This window comes from Nicotiana tabacum, chromosome 2 (genome assembly GCF_000715075.1).
Source record: "Nicotiana tabacum cultivar K326 chromosome 2, ASM71507v2, whole genome shotgun sequence".
NCBI classification, from domain to species: Eukaryota; Viridiplantae; Streptophyta; class Magnoliopsida; order Solanales; family Solanaceae; genus Nicotiana; species Nicotiana tabacum.
The window spans coordinates 63544808-63552226 of NC_134081.1; the positions used below are offsets into that span (position 1 = coordinate 63544808).

Here is a 7419-nt window from a genome sequence, read left to right on the forward strand (position 1 = left end):
TTCCCCGTTGCCACAGTAGACAACAGGTGCCACAGATTATTGGGTCAAACTAGTTCACTAACAACAATGAAAAAAAGAATGCTAGAAAGGTCAATGAAACCTCTCCCCTTAATTAGTCAATATATAAAAGTTTAAAATCGGTCTCAACGCTCAATTAATGCACTTAGAGGGAGTACATTACGTGCAATTTTTCATACTTCCGCTGCTAACCACTTAGTAAAACCATAATGTTTTTGTAAAAACTGGGCTTCTTATCGTGATTTTTAGATATTTTTAAAGAAAGTTCTATATTGTATAGGGTAAAATATGATATGACACGTGGTCATCTAAAAGAAAAACACGTGGAATCCTAAACGGGGATGACCGAAGATCGAACGCAGCTATTCCGCTTGCACCGAAAGGTATAACGTTCATAAAGGTGTATTAAATGCTCTGCGCTCGGTAGCATTTAATAAGAAATATTCTGTAGCATTAAGAGTGACGGCCCGTTACATAGAATTTGGCATTAATATTCACCGTTACATCTTCATCAATGACCCTCATAATTGACATTAAAGGAGGGCACGATCCTAGGACCTCCTTCCCTAGACACAACTATAAATGGTGAGCCCGGTTATCATTGTAGGGGACATGAATTTTCTAGCTAAACTTACACTATATTCTATACAAAGCTTAATACAATCTTACTTTCTTGCTTTTGATCTCATCATTGTTGTGTCTGGAAACCTTGTTCCCGGAACTGCCATCTCTGTTGTTTCATTTATATTTTAAGGCTAAGTATTGTACATTTATTCAATTATTACATTATTTCATGATCAAATTAGTTCACTTGTCTAGAAACAATATATAAATTCAATTATACTGTTTTACGTGTAAACAAGGATATCACAAAAGGCATTGTGCATTGCCCAAGGATACAAAATGCCTCAAAACATTTATGTCCTAGATGTGCATATTATTAAAATGGTGGATCTAAGTAAATATTTTTAAATTCGTTGTAATTCAATATTTTACATAACATGTCCTTTTTTATCCTCAGGAATGTTTTTTGAGAAATCAAAGGAAAACTAATAAAAAGGAAGACACTCTTTCCTTCTCAAGAAAGATCAAACATAAGACAGATATTCGAGTGTATTCCCTCAGTTCCGTTTTTTATAAATCTTTTCCATCTTGAGATTCAATTTGACTAATATGTGAAGCTGAAATTGGATTAGATAACTCAATATTTTAAAGTTAAAATTATGATATTCAAAAATTATATAAAAAATAATATAAGTTGCAATTCTTCTCATATCAATACGATGAAAAAATACATTTCAAAATGTTGTTCAGAATTTTGAATCAAGCGAAAAGGTCCTCGTAAAATTGGAACTTAGAGAATATTTGTTTAAACTATCATTCATATATCTTTTAGGATATTGCACGCCCTAAGAGAAAGACATGATAGTCTTAATAAAAAAATATTTGTCTAAATTACCCTTTTACCCCATTAAACATCTCGCTTCAATTAATATAAGGAAAACAATAAGGGTAGATTTGGAAGAAAAAAGGCAACAAGTGACTTTTTCGTTTTCTAAAATGTAAAATATTTTGAAGCAAAATAATTTGCTAAAATGATTAATATTTGAGACCGAATGTAGTTAAAAAGAAAATAAGTTCTTATTCTTCTCATGAAAGATCAAAGACAAGACAGGTATGCATGTATAATGATGAAACAAATTCAGTTTGCTAAAACGATTAATATTTGAGACCAGATGTAATTAAAAAGAAAATAAGCTCTTATCCTACTCATGAAAGATCAAAGACAAGACACAAATACACATGTATAAAGATGAAATAAATTCAGTTTGTTAAAACGATTAATATTTGAGACCGAATGTAGTTAAGAAGAAAATAAGCTCTTATCCTTCTAACGAAATATCAAAGACAAGACAGATATGCATGTATAAAGATGAAACAAATTTAATTTGCTAAAACGATTAATATTTGAGGTAGAAAAAGAAAAAGCAAAACACACTTGAAAGATCAAAGACAAGACAAATATTCATGTGTAAATAAATTAAAATATTGAACCCCAACTTTTCTCCCTAACTATATAAATTAAGGAGGTTGAGGTGGTTCCATTGTGCATTTTCATCCCATCATCTTCTCTAGGCTCTTCTTTATTCTCCTTTATACCAACTCAGCCAGTTCCAAATCTTCCATTTTAATGGAGATTGATTCAACAAACCATGAAAAAGCTGGTGTCTTCACCAGGTGGTGGAGCCAGCTCAAGGGATTTCCCAGGAAGTTAAAGGACAAAGCTAGGAACATTGCTAAAAACACAAAGAAGATTGGGAAAGATGATCCTAGAAAAATTTGGCATGCAGCTAAGGTGGGACTAGCTCTTACTTTAGTCTCATTTTTTTACTATAACGGGCCGCTTTATCATAGCTTTGAACAACCAGTAATGTGGGCTGTCCTGACTGTGGTGGTTGCTTTTGAATTCACTGCTGGTAATTTATTTAATTTTTTCCCTAAACACATTGCTAGTTTTGGTATAATTTATTATCCAATTAGTTGATATTCACTTAATTTCTCAAGAGAATAGACATATTAATTGATGTTTATTTTGAAATTGAGGTGCAACCATATCAAAGAGCATAAACAGAGGTACTGCTACGGCACTAGCTGGTGTATTTGGTGTTGGAGCTAAATATTTAGCTGGCCTGTTTGGAAATGAAGGGCCGGATCCTATAGTTCTTGGGGTTTTGGTCTTCATTGTAGGTAAGAAATACACGCATAATAGTATAACCTATTTCTCAAAATTAACAAAATGGACAAAATTTGTGAATACTCAACGAAGTCTTTTGATCTCATACACAAATCATTAAATTGTTCCACATAATGAAATTAATTAAAACATACATTAAAGACTCCGATCCGCTTGTTCACATCCAATGTTTAACCCCATTTATCCATGCAGGTGCTGTAGGTACATATACAAGGTTTTACCCCGAAATTAAGAGGAGGTATGACTATGGAACCATGATCTTTGTGTTGACCTTCAGTTTGGTCGCCGTCTCAAGTTACCGCTCCGAGGATATTTTCACCGTTGCTTGTGAGCGGTTAGCGACCATTCTGATTGGCGTCGCCACCGTCATGACCATTTCCATGGTTATTCGTCCAGTTTGGGCCGGGGATGATCTTCATAAGCTTGTTTGTACAAATCTTGAAAAGCTAGCAAGTTTCTTAGATGGTCTGTGGATATATTCTTGTTTTATTATTTTAATTAGCCTTCCATCATTACAATTTAAATGAAAAATTGAACTTCTCTTAATTTGCAGGTTTTGGAAGTGAGTATTTTCACATTTCTGAGATTGAAGAGAATGGTGGAGGTACCAAGAGCAATGAAAAGGGATTTCGTGAAGCCTTCACAAGTGTTATTGGTTCTAAGGACACTGAAGAATCTTTGGTGAGTAAAACAAATTTCAATCCTCACTAGTTAGACTTTTTCATTCTCAAGTTCCATCATTCTTAATCTGCATTTAATTGAAATTTCTTCAGAGCGGCAAAAAGATGTAGGTTATTTATTTATATGTTTTGACTAAGCAAAAACAAGTATTTATTCTTGCCCTTTTTATCCCGCCCTAGCTAGCTTTCTTTATCACTTTAGGTAGCATGAGAGCCACTTCATATTGAGTGATATTTCAGTACTAATTATTAAAACGAAAAACGATATATTCAGGCAAATTTTGCATGGTGGGAGCCCCCTCACGGATCTTTCAGGATTAGTCATCCATGGAAACAATACTTGAAGATTGGTAGTCTTGCCAGACAATGTGCTTGCCATCTTGTAGGTCTGACTGGCCGCTTAAATTCTGAAACTCAGGTAGATATAAGTTGAACACTCTTTCTTAAAGCCCTACTTCTCCCTCCCCTCTCCGCGTGTCATGCATTGAAGGGTGCAACACGCCTGCGCGTGTGGATTACAGGTAACAGTTAAACAAATATCGAGAAAGAATGAATGTAATTAATATGTCTGTTTTTTTGTTGTATTTTTATAGATAAATGGAAGCGCGAATAATAAAATAAAAACATTCTTTCCAAGAAAGAACACAAAAGCTCTTAAATAGCACTAAAATGCACTTATATTAGTTGTGAAGACATATATGCGTAAATGGTGAAATGAAATCCCGCCGGGAACCTTTTTAGCTGAAATGTATGATAATAAATATAATGATATTTTTTTATATATATAACAGTAATAATTTAATTTTAAGCTCCCTTTTTGTCCTTAATGAAATATTTTATAGCCATTAAAATATTTATGGCATGTTTAGACGACAACAATTTCACAGTTTTTTTTCTTTTAAATTATATGCTCAAGTTAAACACATGTCACGTAATTGAGACTGAGGGAGTACTGTAAGTTTGAATCTCTCAATAAACAAAATCAGATTTTGCAATATTCCATCCCACTTTATATAACACTGTCTCTCGATTTTGGGAGTCACAAAATGTTTGATACCATTTTAAATCTGTACAATCTTATTAATTAGTTTTCAAAATTTTAAACGAACATTATTTATTAATTTCTCTGCCAAATCACAAATATAATATTTAAGTCGTACTATTAACATATAAACTCAATATCGAACCATATATCATCAGGTAAAATGGGACTAATTAAGACAACATATAATTATTGGTATTCTTTTGGCAACTTACTGATATTAACTAATATTTCCAGGCACCAACGGAATTCGAAAGGAGAACAGAAGAAGTATGCAAAAGAATGATCACGGAATCTAGCAAAGTCTTAAAAGGAACTTGTGTTGTCCATTAAAACCATGACGCAACCTTCTTCTTCCTTCATTGAGGAAACCCACATGCGTAACGAGAAAAGTGCCATTAATGACCTTAAAAAGACACTCGGTACCTCCAAAGCTTTCTTCCAAAATGACGAATTAGACGTCATGGACTTGGTCCCAGCTGCATCTCTTCTGTCCATACTCATTGACGTCACCAAATGTGTCCACGAAATCTCCAAAGCTGTTGAAGAGCTTTCGGCCAAAGCCCATTTCAAGAAGAAGAAAGATTCTTCTTCTTCTTCTTCACCGCCCCCGCCTCGGTCCCAGTTGCTGCACCGTGGAATTGTGAATCCTGTCATGGAGGATGACGTCGAGAGTGGTGATTTTGTTGTGATACAGATAGGTGAAAACATTGAATCAGCAGAGAAAGTGGCAATAATAGAGGAGGCTAATCCAGCCAATAATTCGCATGCGGTGGAGGAGGTGAAAACGGAAGAGAAGAAAAGAGAATCTGTTATTATCGGGGTACGTGGAAGCAGTGCAGCAACAACAGTGGAGGAGTTGAAAATGGCACAAAATATTATGAATTTAGCCGATATTGCAAAGCTTTATGACAGCACTAATTTTTCGAACCAGTTGAAATTGGGGTACGTGGAAGCGCGACATTGGTGATTGCGACAGTGACGGAGGATCACATAGGAGGAGGTGAATCCATCGCAGGGAGAAAAGGATCGTCGGAAATAGAGAATTGTAAATAGTAGCAAATTGCAGTGTAAAAATTAGACAAAGGACAGAAGAGAGAGTAAGGAGTGAAATTTGTTCCGGTAGTTTTATTTCACTCCTAGAGATAATAAGAGCAAGTAAAGTGACAAAGCAGGATGGAGAGTGTTAAACCGTAACTTTCCTTTCAATATTTTATATATGTAATACAAGCTATTTTGTTCGTTTAAATTCTCTTCGTTTCTCTCCTTTTCCTTTTTCTGTTTTAGGATGTTAAGGTTTTTTATTGTTGTTTTTACATTGATAAATGAAACGAGGACTTGAAATACTAACAATTATAAAGAAAAAGGGAAAACGTAAGTTCTTAATCATGACTAAATTTTATTGGAGTGGAGATCTTTTTATAAAAGAAATCGAGGTAAAAGCGTAATTAAGTTGCAAACAACAATGTTTAATAAAACTTCCAATATATACGCCTAGAGATTGTTTGTCACACCCCAAAATGAATTGCAATGTGATCGCCACCCAGTGCCTACCAACTTGCACCGAGTGAACCGTAATGATGTTATACATAGCTAAAGCACGCTCGCGTGATCCAATCTAACACTACTAAAAATATGCTAAAAACCGACCTACTATTTTCGACCAACATTGGTCGGTCAAAAAATGCGACCAAAAACCGTCTAGGTTGGACGCAAACTGGGGAAAAAAAATATTTACATTTTTTTAAAACAAAATACCGACCAACGTTGGTCGGTAAATTGGTCAATAGCTGGTCAGACAAGAAAATTTTGGATTATCGACCAACGTTGGTCGGTAATCTGGATCCAATTTTTTAAATTTTAATAATTATTTTATTATTTAAAATATTTTATAATATTTAAGAATTTATATTTAAAATTACCGACCAACGTTGGTCGGTTAAAGATTTTAAATTTTTTTTTATAAAAAAACCGACCAAAGTTGGTCGATTTTTTGTCAAACGGTCAGCACTTAATGTACCGACCAAAATTACCGACCAACTTTGGTCGGTAATTCTAAAATCAGAGAAGTGAAAAACGGGAGAAACCCCTATTTCTCTGAAATTTTTCCCTCTTCTTCCTTCCCTTCTCTCCTTCTCCCAGCCCCTCCCCCTCACCGTCCAGGCCTCCCCCTCGCCGTCCAGCCCTTACCCTCGCCGTCGCCGCTGCCACTGCCACTGCCGCCCCTCGATCTCCTCCTCCATCTCCTACAAATTCTAGGTTTGAATTACAACGCATTTATTTATTATTTTCAGGTTTTGTTAATTAGTTATGAATTAGTTTCAATTGATTAGTGTTTCAATTATTTGAACATTGCATTTTATTAAGGATTAGGGTTTAGGCCTTATTTTAATTAGTTTTGTTAATTAGTTTTATTAACTAATTAGTTTTATTAATTAGTCAATTATTTATGAATTAGTTTAGTTTAGGGTATGGGTTGAATTTCTTTAGTTTAGTTAGTTTATGTTTAAACTCGTAGGATATGAATTGAAATTTTAGTTTTTAGGATTTGTTCTTGTGAATTGAACTTTTAGGATATGAATTGAACTTTTAAGATATGAATTGGACCTTTTGGATATGAATTGAACTTTTAGGATATAAATTGGTGTAATTAGGAAAAAATAATTATCTTGAATTAACTAAAAAAGATATAATTAATTTATAATTGTAGAATAAATTAATTTGTTCTTGTGAATCGAACTTTTAGGGTATGGGTTGAATTTCTTTAGTTTAGTTAGTTTATGTTTAAACTCGTAGGATATGAATTGAAATTTTAATTTTTAGGATTTGTTCTTGTGAATTGAACTTTTAGGATATGATTTGAACTTTTAAGATATGAATTGGACCTTTTGGATATGAATTGAACTTTTAGGATATAAATTGGT

The 7419-nt window shown here is 33.8% G+C and overlaps 1 pseudogene; it reads left to right on the plus strand.

The window, feature by feature from the left end:
- The first annotated feature begins 2209 nt into the window (after positions 1-2209).
- Positions 2210-5661, plus strand: LOC107774682 (aluminum-activated malate transporter 8-like; annotated as a pseudogene).
- The last annotated feature ends 1758 nt before the right edge of the window (positions 5662-7419 follow it).